This window comes from Chlorocebus sabaeus, chromosome 14 (genome assembly GCF_047675955.1).
Source record: "Chlorocebus sabaeus isolate Y175 chromosome 14, mChlSab1.0.hap1, whole genome shotgun sequence".
Classification (NCBI taxonomy): domain Eukaryota; kingdom Metazoa; phylum Chordata; class Mammalia; order Primates; family Cercopithecidae; genus Chlorocebus; species Chlorocebus sabaeus.
In genome coordinates, this window is record NC_132917.1 from 14,599,113 (window position 1) to 14,620,463 (window position 21,351).

Here is a 21,351-nt window from a genome sequence, read left to right on the forward strand (position 1 = left end):
AACCCTCAGTTTCACCTTGCTTGTATACTGTTGCTTTGGGAGAGTCCCATTTCTAAGTGACACTGTCCCTTTCACCAAAGATGCTTACCTGGATCCCACACAGATGCTTCCCTCCATATTAATTCCTTCCCTTGGCCATCAAGCCAAAGCTGCGATGCACAAAAACACAACAGGTGAAGGCTGACTCAGCAACTCACAACGCTCTTTCCTGGGTGCAAAAACTAAAGCAAAAAGAGTCTGTTAGAAACCCTTTATTTTTTGAAACTCAGAAACCTCACCCACTGAAGCTAACTGAAAAGGCTGATGAGAAATCAATAGCATTTGATTGTAAACCTGTCAAATGATAGTGATGGTAGTACATTATTGGCGGCCCTCAGGTATTGATTTCTGTCCCCTTCCTTTCTCCATCATCGCACGTCACCTTCATACTAATAACAGATTCTCTTTCTTCTAAATTAATCTCCAGGCCAGAGAAATCAATAGTATTTACCATGTGTAAATTTTTCTACTCTCCAGAGTCCACCGTTCCCACTGCTTCAAACTTGAAGAGAGGTGCCAGTTACAGAGCATGCTATAAGGAGGGATTTTTGATAGTCAAAATGTGCACTGACGCTCCTCAGAGCAAAGCTGGGCCAGTGCTAGCAAATAACAGAGAAGAAGAAAGAAACTCCAAGGCCCCCATGTATGTTTATTTATTATTATTTTCATTATTATTATTATTATTTGAAATGGAGTCTCACTCTGTCGCCCAGGCTGGAGTGCAGTGGTGCAATCTCAGCTCACTCAGACCTTCACCTCCTGCATTCAAGCGATTCTCCTGCTTCAGACTCCCAAGTAGCTGGGATTACAGGTGCCCGCCACCATGCCCGGCTAATTTTTGTACTTTTAGTAGAGATGGGGTTTCGCCGTGTTGACCAGATGGGTCTCAAACTCCTGACTTCAAGTGATCCACCCACCTCAGCCTCTCAAAGCGCTGAGATTACAGGCATAAGCCACCGTGCCCAGTCCCCATGTATGTTTAAATGATGGAAATAGGGTTTTTATGTAAAAAGAGATTTTGGAGAGACAAAAGATGCCAGCCATCCAAAGCTTAGTTTCATTTCATAACAGAAAAAAAAAAAATAGACATAGGTAAGCTTTTCTCCTCCTCCAAAATTTTAGGATTAGGCCAGATATTAGATCTGGAAAAGACAAGAAAGAATATCTAATTCTTTGAGTTCCATCTTTGGGTTCTGATTTGAAAATGATTATGTTTGCCCTAATTATTACATTCTTTTAAAATGCAATATTCTAATTAGTTTTTAATTTTAAATGACACTAAAGAAAAATGTGGGTTTTTCTTTAAGAAGTAAACGTGGCATAATTTCAAAGCATTTGAAAACCACTGATCCTGTTCAACTCCTTTAATCTAGCAGTAGGAAGTTGAGCCCAGCAAGAAGTGAGTCTGGAAGTCCACTCACCGCAAATGACAATTATTTTATGATCGTACCAGTAATAATTATAATAATGGATTTATTTTATTGAATATTTACTCCTATGACCAGTTTGGATAGGCACTTTACGTAAGTGTTTTCAATTCTCAGAGCAATCCCCTATGGTAGAGCTACTATTATAACCCTTTTAAAGCTGGAGAAACTGGACTCAGAAATGTTAGGCAATGTATCCAAGATTACGCAGTGAATAGTCAGGGGATCTGGGATTGATACCTAGTCTGTTTAGTTCTGGATCATCTTTTGTGTTTCAAGAACCATGCTGACTTTGCAGATACTTCTAGGAACCTAGATACTTACAGGAAGTTATAGGAACCCAGAAATTTCACCTTCTGAATAATTAACGTTCTGTGCTCAGGACTGAGGATTACCTAAAGATGGTCTTATTGTGAAACAAGACATGAATATACAAGGAGATGAGTAAAAGCGATATGGTACAAATATTTAGTGACTCAGTGAGTGAGGAATTAGGGTACTAGGAGCAACAGAGGAATTAGTAGGAGCAACAGAAAAGGCTTTAGGAAAGACTGGATAGTTTTTGATAGGAGGAAACAAAGGGAGATTATTTCACAGTGAAATGGTTAATCCAAACCATAGAAATAGGTAAACATAAAATATGGTGGGGGATTGCAAGTAAATCCTGGAACCATGAGGTTCATGTACCAGACCAGAAGAAATGAGATTGGAAGAAGAGGAGGAGATTGCATCGGGAAGGAAGACAACTGCTGGGCCAAGAGAACTTAGATCGTAGGGCAGAGTGTGGAACACAGGATGCAGGAAAGTTCCCCAAACAGTTATTTTAATGGCCTTGATATCACCCTACAAAGACCTGGACTCTGATGTTTAAAAAACAAGGACAAATGAGAGAGGCATTATGACAAAAAAAAAAAAAAAAAAAAAAAAAAAAGAAAAGAAAAGAAAAAGAAAAAAACATGAATAGGTTCAGGAAACAATAGGGATTGGGAGACAAAGAAAAGGCATTGGTTATAGATGGTTCACAATGATGCTCATGGAATGGAGATTGTTGTAGCACCATTAGGAAAATAACAGAAATGCTATGAAGTAGATGAGAATCCCTAATTTGTACAGTGCTTTTTATTTACAAGTTTCTTTAGCATATGTCTCTCAGAATGTCTCTGAAAGATTAGCAAGTTAGATATTATTCTCACCACTCTACAAATGAGCCCTCAGAAGCCAAGATCAAATGGCGAACCCGAGACGCTTTGATCTTTTGATTTGGAGTCCAAAATCTCTTACAGAGTTCAGGTAATCAGTGCAGTGAAATGTGAAGTATGAAGGATCACCAGAACGCCAATATCCAGGAGCTGAAGATGAAACAGAAGAGAGTGGGTAGGCATCTTCCAGACAGAGACACTGATGTCCATGACAACATCACATGTCTCATATTGCGAATCATCATTTTGGTTCATTGAACTGTCTCCCTCCCCTGACTAACACAGTGACCTCCTAACAGGTATCTTTTTTGCAGCCCTTGGCCCTTTCGGCATAGTCTCAATGTAGTTGTCAGAATGAACCTGCTGAAATATAATAGCTTACATCAGTCCTCTGCACCACGTGAGTGGAGTGCAAAGACCAAGGTCAGCAGGCCCCAGGGACCGACCCTGTCACCTTGCTGACCTCATTTCCTTAGCTCCTCACTGTGCTCCCTCTACCCTGCAAACTGGCTCCTGGCTGTGACTCAAACCCATCAGGCTGGCTCCCACCCCAATGCCTTTGTGCCTGCTATCCCCTCTGCCTACAACAGCTTTCCCAGACCAGATGGTCACTCCTTTAGTTCTCACCTTATTAGCCCTTCCTGGCTCCTCTATTTAAAATAACACCCCTGCCACCCGTCTCAGCTTTAGTGTTCTCCACCAAACTTGCCTGCACCTCACGTACTATATATTTGTTTGTTATCTCACTCCCAATTCTGGGCTGTGACCTGATGAAAGTAGATTTTTGTCTTTTTTGTTCACTGCTATACCCCAGTGTCTACAAGAGGTTCTTGTATACAGTAGGATATTTTAAAATATTTTTCAGATGACTGAATGGGTGAATTCTATAGTATTGTGAAGTTTTCTTGTTTGTCGTAACATATATAATTCTCACATGGCCCAAAGGGCCCATTTCTTTGTCAATATGTCAGTAGTTGTCACTTAATGACCTGCCAGGTGCTAGTTCCTGGGACCCCCGACCTTAACCCATTTCAGTCTCTCAGTCTCCTCTTTTGTCTGCTCCACATGTGGAGAGCAGAACTGAAAGAAAGGCAACTTCCAGTTTTTTCATACTCAGACTAGTGGTATTAACACAAGCATTTAACCTCCCCAAACATCAGATACTTTGCAGTAAAATGGGGATAATAGTAGCTTCCCCCTGGGCTTGAGAACTGATTAGGGTTGATGGTTAGATGTGATATGAAAAATGATTTTTGAAATTAGTGTAACCTATGGGCCTGTACAAATTAAACACATGGAATGTCTTTTAAGCCAAAACTCTTAATCATGTAATTGCTATTTATGCAGCAGAACTTAGCCTGGATTTTGGATTCCGTCTGGAAATTGATACTCTGCATTCCTGCAGGAAATGAAATTCTGTGAGAGGAGATCTTGCTCAGTCCCTTCTAAATTAGACCTTCATTTGATTTAAAGAGCTAAGACTTTCTAGGATGGCACTGCCAGATGCAAACATAAGCATAAAAGTTCTTTTAAAAGTCAGATACGAAGATTTGGTAATCGTTCACTCTCCTCAATTATCCAATTAGCCATGTGTTTTGGAAGAACAGCTAGTTGTACCTTCTTCACAAAGCTCGCTTTCATCAAACATTCACCAGGGGATGAACCACTCTGTTTTTCTCTCCCAGACATCTTCAAAGGACAAGTTAGAACCCCACTTTCACCCCAGATAACTCAGGGAACCTTTTTTTGGGCTCTATGTAATTGGTACTAAATCTTTATCATGCTGCACTGGGATAATCTGCTTATGTGTTTTATACATCTGTTTCCTCCAATAGACTTGGAGTTTCTTAAGAATAAAACTTGTATTTTCTTTCTTTGTAAATTTGGTCACAAATTTTTATTTGCATATTTTAGGTGCTTAATAAAAAGGAAAGGAGGAAGAGAGAATAAGAGAAAGAGAGGGAGGATGAGAAGCCAGTAAGGGAACTAGAGAGATGATTCTATTAAAAATTTTAGCCATCTTGGACAGAAAAATGTCATAAAATTCTCTTTCTAGTTGGTAATTTGGCATTATCTATGCATGCTGGAAAATATGCAATAAACAAAATGAAAAATGTTCTCTGACATCTCCCTCTTTGCTGGGATTGAAATGATGTTGCTAACACTTAGAAGACATATTTTAAATCAGGAGGCTTCCTTGGTATTCCACGAGATTTCCATCTCTCATTTGAACAGACACCAATAACATTGAAGAGTCTGTCCCTGTAGTGCCTTTACAATTTAGCACTTGTAAAAATGAGACTTTCCAGCTCATTAATTTGCTTACGCAAATAAAGCCCAGAACCAGTTAATCCTGAAAAGCGACTACTCTGTTTTCATCTTTTAATGATGGTTTTATGCCTGGACTTCAGTCTAAACTAAATAAAGGCTCTCTTTGACACAGACTACTCGTTTCCTACCTGGGCTGCTAAAAAAAAATCTACAGGAAAAAAAATTCCAACATACCATGGCAGGTTCTGGTCATTTCTTTTCCCGAAAATGGCAGAGGACATCATTATTCAATCCAAAGGCAAGGCTGCAGCAGCCAAGTCAAAGTGGTTCTCAATCAGCATGGGAATAGCAAGGTGCTTTAGATGACATTTCTGAGAGCCATCATCAGACTGGGGCCCTTCATTATATGTCCATAAGACCTCCCTGGGAGTACTTTTATGAAGTACTCTCATGTTAAGGATCTATGTCTATGGGCTACTGTGACAAAAACAAAAACAAAAAAACTGGCATTAAGTGTGTTTAATATCCCCATCCTTTAAGATGCAGAGGTGCAAAAGGCAGAGAATTAATTGACCCTGATAGTAACTGAAAGCTTGCTGTTGAAATTCTCCCCCTTAACAACACCCATTCTCTAATTCCTGAAGCATGAAGTCCGAAGTCCATCCTCCTTAACGTGATAGTCATATCCCTAATGATTTTACCCCAACCCAGTCTGTCTCTTCTTCCTCCCCCTCCACAAGTTCATGGACCTGCCATGCCAGGCTGTGTACTGTTACTGAAGCCTGCCTCCCACTAATAAAACTCCACTGCCTCCTACTAATAAAACTCCACTGATTGGGGTGTCCATCATAATGGCCAACCCCCATTTTTACCTTTCAAACCCAGGTTAAAATTATTCCATGATCCTGGGCTAACAAGTAAAATCAACCTTTACATCCTTTGTTCTCCCCTAGCACTCCAGGTTTCTTTTATAAAACATGCTTCTGCTTCCTAAGCTAAGAATTCATTGATTAGAACTTGTTCTGACAACAAGGTTCCCCCCATTAAAAAATGGGCAAAAGGCATGAACTGACACTTTTCAAAAGAAGACATACATCCGGCCAACAAGCAAATGAGAAAAAGCTCAATATCACTGATCATTAGAGAAACGCAAATCAAAACCACAATGAAATACCATCTCACACCAGTCAGAGTGGCTATTATTAAAAAGTCAAAAAATAACATGCTGGCAAGGTTGTAGAGAAAGCGAACACTTACACACTATTGGTGGGAGTGCAAATTAGTTCAACCATGGTGGAAAGCAGTGTGGTGATTCCCCAAAGAGCTAAAAACAGAACTACCATTTGACACAGCAATTCCATTACTGGGTTTATATCCAAAGGAATATAAATCATTCTATCATAAAGACAGATGCACACATATGTTCACTGTAGCACTATTCACAATAGCACAGACAAGGAATCAACCTAAATGCCCATCAATGATAGACTAGATAAAGAATATGTGGTACATATACACGATAGAATACTATATAGCTATAAAAAAGAATAAGATCACGGCCTTTGCAGGGACATGGATGGAGCTGGAGGCCATTATCCTTAGCAAGATAACAGAAGAACAGAAAACCAAATGCCGCATGTTTTCACTTATGAGTGGGAGCTAAATAATGAGAATACATACACACATAGAGGCGAACAACAGACACTGAGGCCTCCTTGAGGGTGGAAAGTGTGAGGAGGGAGAATATCAGAAAAAAATAATCATTGAGTATTAGGCTTAGTACCTGGATGATGAAAAAAATCTGTACAACGAACCCTTGTGAGAAAAGTTTACCTATATAACAAACCTGCACATGTACCCCTGAACTGAAAATAAAAGTCAAAAAATAAAAACAGAGAAAAAATAAAAATAAAACTGGGTTTTCCACATTCAATCTGATAAAGAAACTGCAAATTGACTATGAATGAACTCCTAGTCACCTTGTTGTGACTAAACATACTGGAAAATGTGGCTTGACCTAACTATTCAGCCTAGTCAGATTGCTGCAGCCTCTGAACAAAAAGTTCCTCCAAATTCTAAAACTCTGATATTTTAGGAATATTCAGGGCATATATTGATAGAAATGTTTTAATACATTACAACTCTTAATTTCTGAAAATTATTGGGCCAGTTAATTACCTTGCAGTCATTCATACTTAGAGCAAACACATGTAGGCTCAGACATCTTACAGTGAGCAGATGAAAATAAAATGATCCTAAAAGTAATTTCCCAAGATTGGAGGGATACTACCTCTCCCTTGGCCTCTGTGCATGGTACATGACTCTATACCGATCCATTTGTTCATGGGGCCATCTCCCCCATGACAGACTGAGCACAATTAAGGAAAGCAAAACTGTGTATTCATCTTTGTATCTCCAGTACTGCTGTGCACAGCAGATGTTCAGCAAATGTTTAACAAATAAATAAATGAAACCAGAAACTGGACCTAATATAGGAATTCTAACTTATTTGTAATAAGGGAACAGAAAACAGGCTAAGCTAAAGTTGAGCCATCCTTGGAATGGCAAGAATTACATTTATTGAGCTATTACTATTTGCCAGGCACTGAATATGGATTTTTTTTTACTGAATCCCCCACAACACCACTGAATAAACCAAATTACACAAAGTAAAGGACTTGAGTCCAAGATTATACAGCCAGGAAGTCACAGATCCAGAGTTCCAACTCAAGGTTCTCTGAGTCAGGAGTACAAATACTTAACAACTATTTCACACTGCCCACTTACTGCTAACTTCTTTGTGATCTTAGACAAATCATTGCTTTAAATAAGTCTCATTTCCCACACTGGTAACATAAGAGGTTTTGGACCAGCTGTTCTCTAGTGTCTCATCCAGTTCTGAGATTCTATAATCCTATCAACCAAAATTAAAGAACATTTGCTTTTGAGCCAGCCTCTGTGACAGAAGATAAAATAGTTACCCATTTATGGATTCCTCTCATACCGGTGCAATAGTCTGTTTTGCAATGTAAAAGCCAAAACTGTACTCTGAAATACTTCAGATTTCTTTTGAAAAAGTCCAAGTAGGAAAGGCAATCAATTTTCTTCCTTTCCTCTAAAAAAGAAATTGTGTGAGAGAAACAAAAACATCTCAATAGAATAGGATGCTGTATCCAAGCCACTCTTTCAATCCCATGAAGGTAGATACTTCTTATAGAAAGAATTCATGCTTTTTATCTTTTTTTTTTTTTTTTTTTTTTTTTTTTTTTTTTTTTTGAGACGGAGTTTCACACTTGTTGCCCAGGCTGGAGTGCAACGGTGCGATCTCGGCTCACCGCAACCTCCACATCCCAGGTTCAAGTGATTCTCCTGCCACAACCTCCTGAGTAGCTGGGATTACAGGAGTGTGCCACCACTCCCAGGTAATATTTGTGTGTGTGTGTGTTTTGTTTTGTTCTGGAGATGGAGTTTCACTCTTGTTGCCCAGACTGGAGTGCAATGGCATGATCTCGGCTCACCACAACCTCCACCTCTTGGGTTCGAGCAGTTCTCTTGCCTTAGCCTCCTAAGTAGCTGGGATTACAGGCATGTGCCACTACCCCCAGCTAATTTTGTATTTTTAGTAGAAATGGGTTTCTCCATGTTGGTCAGGCTGGTCTCAAACTCCTGACCTCAGGTGATCTGCCCACCTCGGCCTCCCAAAGTGCTGGAATTATAGGCATGAGCCACCACATCCAGCCTTCATGCCTTTTTTTCTAACAATCTTTGAGAAATTTATCCCTGGTATACAGTTATCTAGGCAAACCTGCTAAGTGGAATAAAAACAGAACCATCTCTGCCAATATCATTGCAGAGTAAGTTAATAAAGTGTTGAGAAATTAAGACGAGGAACAATTGAGAATTCACTGGTTATAAAATTTTGCACCAACCATAAGATGTGGGCAAGGGGAAGAGAATATAAAATGGGCATGAGGTCGGGCACGGTGGTTCATGCCTGTAATCCCAGCACTCTGGGAGGACGAGGCAGGTGGATCATGAGGTCAGGAGTTCAAGACCAACCTGGCAAATATGGTGAAACCCCATCTCTACTAAAAATACAAAAAATCTAGCCAAGGATGGTGGCGTGTGTCTGTGATCCTAGCTACTTAGGAGGCTGACGCAGGAGAATCGCTTGAACCCAGGAGGCAGAGGTTGCAGTGAGCCGAGATTGCACCACAGTACTCCATCCTGGGCAATAGAGGGGAGACTCCAGCTCAAAAATAAATAAATAAATAAATAAATAATAAATAAATAAATAAAATCAGCATGAGTGGGACAGGTGGAAAGAACTGAAAAACAGTCCTAGTCTCAGCAGCCTGGTCCTGAAAACATCTTGGTTTCCATGGGCTCAAGACTGTCCTCTTCTGACTAGAAACACTAGAGAAGTTTGGAGAAGGGGAGTTTAGAGGGTGATCAGGTCAGGACATCAACAGGGGGAACCTACCACATCTCTCCCCACTGGAGAGATACCTGTTGACCTGGCCTGGGAAAACCACCCCCCTCAGGCAGCATCAGCAGGAACCAAGGGAGCCTCAGCATCACCTATTAACCCAAGAAGACCAAAATAACACTGCACAAGTTCTGAAAGTAAATATCAGAACCTGTCATTGGAATAACAGCCCAGAAGTACAGACACTCCTCGACTTACAATGGGGTAATATCCTGATAATTCTATGTTAAGTTGGAAATATCATAAGTTGAAAATGCCTTAATACACCTAAGCTACCAAACATCACAGCCTAGCCTAGCTAGTGTTCAGGACACTCGTAGTGGTCTACAGTTGGGCAAATTTAACTGGCAACACAATACACTATTGAGTATTTGTTGTGTATCCTTGTGATTGTGTGGCTGACTGGGGGATGCAGCTTTTCATTGCTGACAGTACTGGGAGCAAGTATCATATTACATATTGCTAACCCAGGAAAACATCAAAATTCAATATTTGAAGTATGACTTCTACTGAATATATATGATTTCTGTACCATGGTGAGAGGGAATAATTATAAAGTGAAGCATAGGAATTTGAGGACCAAAACCCACATGTTAAATTTAGTCCTACCCTAGTTCCTAGGGTAACTACCTATGGAAATAAAAAAAAAAAAAATAGTAAATAGGACCTAGAGTCCCCAAACGTAATAGACAAAATGTTCAGAATACAATAAAAAAATCATCCATTATACTAAAAAACAAGAAAATCATAACTTGAATGAGTAAAGGTAATCAACTGACACCAACATGAAGATACATCATCAGATGTTGGAATTATCTGACTAGAGTTTTAAAGCAGTGCTAAGGACCAAACTGTGTTAGCCTAAAATTATAGGGTGAGTCCTAATCCCAATGTGACTGTATTTAGATAGGGTTTTACAGAAGTAATTAAGGTTAAATAAGGTCATAAGGATAGGGCCTTGATCTGATAATACTTGTGTTCTTATAAGAAGAGACACTAGGATGTTCATTCTCATTCTCATTCTCTCTCTCTCTCTCTATCTCTGCTACGTGTGAACAAAGTAAGAAGGAGGCCATCTGTAAGCCAGGAAGAAAGGTTTCACCAGGAAATGAATCAGTTAGTACCTTGCTCTTGAACTTCTCAGCCTTCAGAACCGTGAGAAAATAAATTCCTGGGTGGTATTTTAAACCACCCAGTCTATGGTATTTTGTTATGGTAGCATGAGTTGATTAAAACAGTCATCATAAAAATAATTCAACAATCTATTACAAATTCTTTTTGAACTAAAGAAAAATAAGAAATCTAAGCAAAGATGAAAAGGTTATAAAAATAATCAAATGAATAATAAACCTAAATATAAAATATTGGATGGGTTTAACAGCAGAATATTGATGACAGAGTATGATAGATTCAGTAAACTTGAGGACAGAACCATAGAATCCACACAATCTGAAAAACAGACAGAAAGTAGACTGAAAAAAATTAATAAGAACAGTCTCAGGTATATGTGGGGCAATTATAAAAGACTGAAGATTTGTATCATCAGAATCTTAGAGGATCAGAGAAAGAATGGGGTGGAAATAGTCTTAGATGAAATAATCGATGAAAAAAAGTTCTGAATTTCGTAAAGTCATACTTCTATACATTCAAGAAGCTGAGTATACACCAAACTCAAAATAAATTCAAAGAAATCTACACCAAAATATAATTAAATTTTTGAAAACTAAAGTCAAAGAGTCTTAAAAACAGATAAATACCATATATAAACAGGGGTACACGAATTCAAATGGCATTGGCTTTCTCATCTGAAACTGAAGGTTAGAAGGAAAAGGCACAATATTTTACAAATACTGTGAAAAAAAAATGCTGTGATCTATATCTGCAGAAACTATGCCTCAGGAATGAAGTAGAAATATAAACATTCTCAGATAAAGGAATACACTAAAAGAACTTGTCATTAGTAGTGTCACTCTTAAAGACTGGCTAAAAAAAGTTCTTCAAACAGAAAGAAATGATTTAAGAAAAGAACCTGAGTACATCAGGAAGGAAGCCAGACAAAGGCATGAATGACTATTTTCCTCCTCCTCCCCACTTACCTGAAAATTGTCTACTTCTCAATATCCTGCCATTTCCCCTTTACATTTGGAGCCCTCTTTTGGAGAAAGTTATGGACCTGCCTGCTGGGCGCGTATCCTTAACTTTGGCAAATAAACCTTCTAAAATGATTGAGACTCAGCTCGTCATGTTTTTCAATTGACAGTATATTTTATACTTAACTAAATTAAAAGCATACATGTAAATTTAGTTGTTCTTTTGCTTTTATTACTTTTTTTACTTAATGACCAGTGCAATAGTATATTATTTTCTCTTCCTAAAAAACTTTGAGCATTTTATAACAAGCGATCATTTCATTCATTTATTGTAAGCCTTAAAGCCATTCATTGTAAATGTTATTCAATAAATGTTTATATATTCACTTATAATAAATGTTTATGTTTTATTTATATATTTATATCAGTTTTAAAAAACTCTTTATTGGGTAAAGTTTACATACAATAAATTGCACATATTTAAAGCGTTTACTTTGATAACTTTTAACATATGTATACTCTTGAACCAATTCCTGCAGTCAAGATGATGAACATATCCATAATCTTCAAAAGTTTCCTCATGCCCCAATGTAACCTTTTCATTCTGATTCTCCTGAATTCCCCATTCCTAGTCAAAAATTGATCTGCTTTCTGTCACTACAGATTAGTTAGCATTTTCTAAAATTTTAAATAAATGTAATTCTATAGTATGTACCTTTTTATGTCTGGTTTCTTTCACTCTGCATAACTGAGATACACTTATGTTATATGTACTGGCAATTCATTCATTTTTATTGCTGAGTAGTATCCCATTATATGGGGATATCAATTTGTTTACCCATTCACCTGTTAATGAGCATTTATGTTGTTTCCATTTTGGGTTCTTTCATTTAAAGTTGCTATGAATATTTGTGTACAAGTCTTTATTTGGACACATGCTTTTATTTGTCTGAGGTAATCCTTTAGAAACAGAATGCCTAGTTCATATGCTAGGTGTGTGTGTAACTTTTGAAAAAAATTTTCAAAGTGTTTTCCAAAGTGTTGTATGAATTTTACATTCTCACTAGCCGTGTGAGAGAGCTAACAGTTCTTTCTTATCTGTGCAAACACCTAGTATCCTCAGTCTTTTAGACATTCTAACAGGTGTATAGTAATATCTCACAGTGACTTTAATTTGCATTTACATAATATCTAATGACAAAAATCTTTGTGTGTGCTTCTTTGCTACCTATATGCCTTCCTTGGTGAAATGTCTATTTAAATATTGGTCTATATATTTACTGACTTATTATTATGGAGTTTTGAAATGCCAAGATATGTATACGTGCATATGTGTGTGTGTGTGTGTGTGTGTGTGTGTGTGTGTGTGTGTATTCTGGATACAAGTCCTTTATCAGATATAATGTGCAAATAATTTTTTAGCCTATGCTTTGACTTTCATTTTCTTAACAGTTTCCTTCAAATGAGAGAACTTCTTAACTTGAATAAAGTAAAATCTTGGTGTTATATCAAAAAGACATTTGCCTAACCCAAAGATTTATCAACTTGGCACTATTAATATTTTGGACTGGATAAATTGTTGCTGTGGGTAAGTGTGGTGGGCAGAGGAGGTGGTTTGGCCATCTGTGCACTGTAGGGTATTTACTAGCATGCCTGCCCTCTACCTAGTAGCTATGAGTAGCAACTCCTACCCCAACTGTAACAACCAAAAATATCTGCAGATATTGCAAATATCTCCTGGCACGGAAGGCAAAATTGCCCCTGGTGGAGAACAACTGGCCTAACTCAAAGTCATAAATATTTTTCTGTGTGTCTGTTAGAAGTTTTATGATTTCAAGTTTTGCATTCAGGTCTATGATACAGTTTAATTTTTGTAACATGATATAAGGTAGTGTTAAAGTTTGTGTTTTTTGCACATGGATGCCCAAATCATTCCAGAACAATTTGTTGAAAAGAATATTATTTTTCCACTGAATTGATATGGAAAATTTATTGATGAGGAACTGACCATATACCTGGTGGGTCTACTTCTAGAGTCTCTTTTCTGTTCCATTTATCTGTCTTGACACCACTATATTCTGCCTTGGTTACTGAAGCATTATAGTGATTGTTGAAGTCAGATAGGGTAGGTTCTACAACTTTATTTTTCCCTTCCGAAGTTATTTTGACTATTTTTGTTATTCACACTTCCATACGAATTTTGGAACCAAGTTGTCAGTTTCTACATAAAGTGCCTGCTTGGATTTTGATTGAGTTTACCTTGACTCTATAGATTTGAAAAACATTTACATCTCAACAATATTGAGTTTACCAATTCATAAATATTGTGTATCATATTTATGTCTTCTTTAATTTCTCTTAGCAATGTTTTGTAATTGTCCTGCATGTGTTTTGCCAGATTTATCCTGCAATATCTTATATTTTTTATATTATTGTCAATGCTATTGATAGCGACAGGAGGCAAATTTCTAGGCAGATAGAGGCGGGCCCCTGGTAAAACCTGACCTCCAAGCCAAAAAACAGCCCGAAGCCCGAAAAACAAGCTGCTGGTTCCAGATGAAGTCCACAACCTGAGTGAGAACTTCTATTCCTGTTTGCCTGCTCTTTCCCGATTGATTCTTTCTGAGTAATACTTTTTAACCAATCAAATGTTGCCTTTTCCATGGCTACCTACAGCCCACACCTCCCCCATTATGGGCTTATAAAAAACCCAGACTTGATATCGAGACCATCCTGGCTAAGATGTTGAAACCTCGTCTCTACTAAAAATACAAAAAAAAAATTAGCCAGGTGTGGTGGCGGGCACCTGTAGTCCCAGTTACTTGGGAGGCTGAGGCAGGAGAATGGCAGCAACCCGGAACCTGGGAGCAGAGTTTGCAGGCTTGCAGTGAGCCGAGATCCCACCACTGCACCACTGCACTGCAGCCTGGGCGACAGAGCGAGACTCCGTTTCAAAACAAAAACAAAAACAAAACAAGAAAACAAACAACAACAACAAAAACACCCAAACACCCAGACTCAGCCACTTGGGGACTACAGCTACCTGCCTTTGGGTTAGGGGGTGACCCGCCTTCAGGTAGGGGTTGTCCACTTCAGAACCCCTCTCCACTGAGAGATGTTCCATCTCATATAAACTCAATAAAACTCTTCTCTGCCCTGTTTACCCTCCACCTATCCATGTAACCTCATTCTGCTTGGACGCAGGAAAAGATCTGGTGACCTGCCGAATGACAGGTGCTAAAGGACTGACACCACTGTAGCCTTCTTGCCATGTGTCAGCACTGGGCATTCATCCCACACGATGGCAAGTGGCAGTTGGGCTGCACCAGCCCAGGAGCCGTGGGTTGGAGCAAGGCGGTGGGGCTGAACAAGCTGTTAACACGCCCCATTCACCACACTGCAGATGGCAGGAACAACATCCCTTGGGGCTCTGCGATTCCTGGCATCTCTGAGTGTTTAGGTGCCACTGCATTCTCCTCATCTGGACACTGGAGCCTGTCATGGAAGTCACTCATGACACACCCAGTACAGCCAGGCCCTGACTGTGTGCCGTGGCCGGACCCGTGCTCCCTTGCTCACACACCCCTTCCTGCCTCAGCCTGAGCATGCAGCCATAGTGGTCACAGAGTCTGGGCCAAGGAGGATGCCAAGCACAAACTGTTTGGATGAGTGGGCAGAGAAATCCCAGCAGCGAGCAAGGCCCAGGCAGGGGCACCACTGGTCATGGAGGTCTCTGGCTGGTGAAGTAGCACCGGAAAAAATCTTGCATCACTATTGTTTTTCTAATTTCCATTTTTTGTTGCCAATACATAGAAATACATTAATTTTTGTATATTGACCTCATGTCCTGCAACCTTCCTAAACTCAAGTTACTTCTACTAACTTACGTGTCAAATCCATCAGATTTTCAACAGAGGTGATTATGTCATCTGTGAATAAATAAGGTTTTCTTCTTTTATGCTCAAATATCCTATGTTTCTCTGTCTTGCCTTATTCTACTACCCAAACCTCCAGCACAATGCAAATAGAAGTGAAGAGAATGGACATGGCCTTTTTTCTTATATTAAGAGGAAATCATTTAGTCCTTGACTAGTAGATGTGATGTTACTTAAAGGCTTTTTGTAGGTGCCATTTATCAGATTGAGGAAGTTCCCTTTAATTCTACATTTTCAGATACTTTTTTGGGGAATAGATGCTGGGTTTTGTCAAATGTTTTTTCTAAATTCAGATGTTAATATGAGTTTATTTTTAAGTATGCTAATACAGCGAATTACATAGATGGATGTTTGATGGTTAAACTTGCATTCCTAGAAAAAATTCCACTTGTTCATGATGTAATTTTTAAAATATGTATTGTCAGACTCAATTTGTCAAAGATTTGTCTAGAATTTTTATATCTGCATTCATAAGTGGTGTTTGTCAAAATTTTTTTAGTAATAACTTTCTATTTTGTTATCAGACTAATGCTGGCCTTACAGAAAAAGTTATGAGGTATTGCTTCCTCTTTAATTTTCTGGAACAGTTGCCTAGAATTGATATTATTTTTTCCTTTAACATTTGATACATTACCCCAGTAAATTCATCTGGAGCCTACAGTTTTCTTTGTGAAAAACTTTTTAGATACAAGTGTATCTTTATATATACATGGCTACTTAGGTTATCTACTTCTTCCTGAGTGAGATGATAATTTGTGTATTTCAAATTACTGTCTACTCATGTAGGTGGTTAAATTTATTGACAAAGTTATTCATAGCATTTATTATCATTTTAAGATCTGTAGAATCTATAATATCATGTATTTCATTCCTGATATTGGTAATTTGTATCCTTCTTTCTGACCAATCTGGCTAGAAGTTTATAAATGCTGTAATATGCTCAGAGATAATTTTACTAGTTTGTTTTCTTATTTTTCTCTCATTTGCTATTTTATTAATTTATATTCTTATTTGTTCTTTTCTTGTTTATTCTGAATACTATTTATTCTTTTTTTCTGTTTTCTCAAGGTAGAAACTAAGTGTATTTATTTGAGACTCTTCTTACTTCATGAAATGGACATTTACTGTCATAAATTTACCTCTAAATTCACTTACTAGTTAACTCTGATCAGTATCAATCACAAATTTTGACAGGTTATATATTAATTCAGTCCAAAACTTTGTTTTCCCTTTTGATTTCTGTTTTGAGACAAAGGTTATTTAGAGCTTTGTTATTTAGTATCCAAATATTCAAAGATTTTCTAGTTATCATTCTATCATTGACTTCTAACTTTATTACATTTAACAGCCAGAGGACAAAATTTGTCTTCTTTGAATCTTTTTTAATTTATTGTGATTTTTATGGCCTATGACATGGTCTATTTTACTAAAAGTCTTATTTTCACTTGAAGAAAGCATGTATTGCTGCTGTTATTGCTACTCTGTTATAAAATACCAGTAGTTCATGCTGGCTCATAATATTGTGTAATTCAGTAGTCTATATATCCTTACCAAGCTTCTGCCTACTGGTTCCATCTATTACTGAGAGAAGATTGTTGAAACCTCTCAACACAGTTGAGTATTTGTCTGTTTCCTTTGTAGATATGTAAGTGTTCACTTTATGTATTTTAAAGCTTCATTATTCAGTGCATAAATATTTAGTAGTGTTTTATCTACCTGAAGAATTGACAATTCTTTTATTAAAAATTATACTCTAGCTCTGGTCTTTATTCTGAATTGTAATTTGTCTGATAATAATATAATCACTCCAGTCATCATTTGTTTAGTGATAGTATGGATTATCTTTTACCATTGTTTTATGTTTAACCTATTTTTGTCTTTATATTTAACATATATGTCTTGTAGTCAACATATACTTCAGTTTTTTTTTTACCCAATCTGACAATATCTACCTTTTAAATGGAATGCATATATCACTAGCATGTATGTGCTTATCACTATAGTTGAATATAAATCTTCCACCATGGTATTTGATTTAGTTTCATTTATTCTTTGTTTCCTTTTAACTTTTATTCTACTCCTTTTGGATTGATTAAATATTTTTTGATTCCATGCCGATAAGTTTTGGCTGTGTTCCCCACCCAAATCTCATTTGAATTTCCACATATTGTACAAGGGACCTGGTGGGAGGTAATTGAATCATGGGGGCAGGCCTTTCTGTACTGTTCTCATGATAGTGAATAAGTCTCATGAGATCTGATGCCTTTATAAGGTGAAGCTTCCCTGAACAAGCTCTCTCTTTGCCTGCTGCCATCCATGTAAGATGTGACTTGGTCCTCCTTGCCTTCCGCCATGATTGTGATCCTTCCCCAGCCACCTAGAACTGTAAGTCCAATACATCCTTTTTCCTGTATAAATTACCCAGTCTCAGGTATGTCTTTGTCAGCAGTGTGAAAATGGATTAATACACATGTTATCCTTTTTCCTGATCTATTTTCTAAAACTCTTTGTTATGCTATTTAGTGCTTGATTTATGGTACATAGTACACATTTTCAAACATCACAGTATATCTTCAATTTGTGACACTTTATTACATTTATAAACCTTAAAGACTTATATTTTCCTTTCTTCCCTCCTGTTGTCATATGCTTTGGTTCTACATATTTTATAAAGTCCATAGTACATTGTAATTATTTTCACTTTAAATAGTTGATTTTAAGAGATTTAATTTTTTTTAAGACACTTATATTTGCCCACTTACTATTTCCAGTGCTCTTCTTTCTTTTGTGTAGATGAAGATTTTTATCTGGTATCATTTTCTTTGTGTGAAAAGTGTTTCCTTCAATATTTCTCATAGTGTAGTTCTGTAGGTGATAAATTATTTCTGCTTTTGTATGGTTAGGAAAAATATTGATTTTCCTCTATTTTTTGAAAGATATTTTCACTTGGTATAGAATTCTATGCTGACACTTTTTTTTCCTTTCAGTACTTCTTTCAGCATGCATTGCATCTGATGATAAATTTACTGTCATCCTTATCTTCATTTACCTGTAATCAATGCCCCCCACGATCACTCTTTAAAATTTACTTTTTAGCACTGGTTTTAAGCAATTCAATTATAATTTCCCTTCATTGGTGTATGTTTTGGGGAGGATGATTGGTTTGGTTTGCTTTGCTTTGCTTTGCTTTGGTTAGGCTCTGATATTTTTCTGATTTTTTTTTCTCTAACTCCCTTCCTGTTATTCCAGAATTCCAGTTACACATATATTATTAGGTTGCTTGAAATTGCTCCATAGCTATGTTCACTTTTTAAATTCTTGGCATTTCATTTTGTTTATAATGCTATGACTTTAATTTCACCAATTTTTTATTCTGCAATGATTAATTTACTATTAATCCCATTCAGTGTATTTTAAATCTCAGATATTTGTTGGGAGCAAGGTCCCCAAAATCTGGCCACAAACTGGCCCCAAAACTGGCCATAAACAAAATCTCTGCAGCACTATAACATGTTCTTAATGGCCCTAATGCCCAAGCTGGCATGTTGTGGGTTTATGGGAATGAGGGCAAGGAACACCTGGCCCGCCCAGGGCAGAAAACCACTTATAGGCATTCTTAAAGCACAATTAGCATGAGAGAACTGTGTCTTAAGGGTGTGTTCCTGCTGCAGTTAACTAGTCAACCTATTCATTTAATTCAGTCCATCCCTTCATTTCCCATAAGGGATACTTTTAGTTAATTTAATATCTATAGAAACAATGCTAATGACTGGTTTGCTGTTAATAAATATGTGGGTAAATCTCTGTTCAAGGATCTCAGGGACCTGATTCCCCACTTCACACCTCTGTATTTCTCTGTGTGTGTCTTTAATTCCTCTAGTGCCGCTAGGTTAGGGTCTCCCCGACCGAGCTGGTCTCGGCAAGTGGCGCCCAACATGGGGCCTTGAATCCAAGTTGAAGGGTTGCCAGAGCAACGGTTGGAACGGAAGCCCAGAAGTCTCCAGGAATTGAGAAGGAGCTTCGAGTCTAGGAAGACCAAGGTAGTGAGAGTACAAAAGGCAAATTACTACAGAAATTAGAGCTGCACAAAAAGAGAGAACCCAGAGACCTGCAGAGGCTTCCTCTAAAATATTCAGCTAAGTACTAATCAGCACATGTATGTGAGAAACTACCTGGAGACTCCTGGGCTTCCTCTCTCTGTACTGCATTTTGGACACCTTTCCCCAGGTAGTAAGCTGAGATAGAAGTTACTCATTTGTTTCCCATCACTTAGAGATCACCATTGTTTCTTTCTGGTGTTTAATATCTTGAAAATCATTGTTCATGTTTTTGTATGTTTTCTTGTTTGTTGTTGTTGTTGTTGTTTCTTTGTTTTTGAGATGGAGTCTTTCTCTGTCACCCAGGCTGGAGTGCAATGGCACGATCTCGGCTCACTGCAACCCCTGCCTCCTGGGTTCACGCAATTCTCCTGCCTCAGCCTCCCAAGTAGCTGAGATTACAGGCAGGTGCCACCATGCCTGGCTAATATTTGTATTTTTAGGGGAGACGAGGGTTCACCATGTTGCCAGGCTGGTCTCAAACTCTTGACCTCAGGTGATCCTCCTGCCTTGGCCTCCCAAAGTTCTGGGATTACAGGTGTGAGCCACCGTGCCCAGCCTCGTCTATTTTCTTAGTTGTTACAGATAAGATGGTAATTCTGGTCTGTAATTCTCCATCTTGATCAAAGTACACAAATGTTAAATATATATATAAAGTTAATCCTCATTATTCATGGATTTTGCATGTCTGAATTTACCTACTTGCTAAAATGTGTTTGTAACCCTAAAATCAATACTTCTGACATCTTTGCAGACATCCAAAGAATGGTGAAAAATTTGAGTCACAAATACACATTTGCCTCATGGTGATTAGATGAGGCTACCTCTGCCTTCCTGTTTCAGTTCTCATCCTATAAACAAGTGTTCTTCTCAGAGTCAATTTAGTGCCACATTTTCACATATTTGTGCTTTTTATTGATGATTTCACTTTTTACAATGGCCCCCAAGCATAGTGCTGAAGTGCTGTCTGGTGTTCTAAGCACAAGAGGCTGATATGCTTTATGGAGAAAACATGTGCCAGATAAAGTTTCCTTCAGGCATGAGTTTTGCTGTTGTCTGTGAGTTCCATGTTAATGAATCAACAATATATATCATATAAAATGTCTTCACATTAAAAACACACATCAAAACAAGATTGTATTTCAATTAGTTGAGAAAAATATTGTGACCAGAAACTTATGGAAGCCTAACCCTATATTTATCCTAGAAGCAACCATTCAGTGTTTGTTAATTCAGTTTTCATGCTGACTTTATAGAATACAACTATAAGGAATAATGAGTGAGAATCAACTTTATTTTAGCTCTGACGTAAAGTAGATAAATATCCAGGCTCTAACAGAGATTTTCCATGCAGTGTTCAGTCTGGTGAAGGGAAAAAATAATTCAGGTAGGTGTATGTAATGAGATAAAAATAAGATACGTAGATGTAATTGTGTTACTAGAAAGGACTTGGAAAGGTTAGGTTGTTAGAAATAAGAACAAGCCTAAAAGACATTTAAAATTATTAACTTATTATCAGCATCCTTGTTTCCCCAACCAGAAGGACCCAGTCAACTAGAGGATAAAAGCAATTTTCTTAGGCTTTCCTCTTGGGTTATTTTGCCTGAAACACAAATCCCTTCATAGTTCATTCATTAAAGAAACATGCACTCCACACCTACAATATGCCAGGCCTTGTGCTCAGATTTGAGGTTAGAAACTACAAAGACTGAGTCTTTATCCTCCACAGGATCAGAAGCAGCTGGGGAAGAACAGGTGAGCAATATCAGCACAAAGTGATAGGTGCTAGCAGAGATGCATCCCA

General features: G+C 37.8%; 1 long non-coding RNA gene across 2 annotated transcripts in view; it reads right to left on the reverse strand.

Moving 5' to 3' along the window:
- Positions 1-21,351, reverse strand: part of LOC119627072 (uncharacterized) — a 316,279-nt gene that overhangs the window by 201,423 nt on the left and 93,505 nt on the right. Inside the window, exon 1 of one of the 2 annotated variants that reach the window (XR_005243110.2) lies at positions 89-1,068. The exons of the other annotated variant lie outside the window; for it this stretch is intronic. This is a non-coding gene — a long non-coding RNA (uncharacterized lncRNA). Of the gene's footprint in view, positions 1-88; positions 1,069-21,351 lie in introns of those variants that run through there. 2 annotated transcript variants of the gene reach the window in all.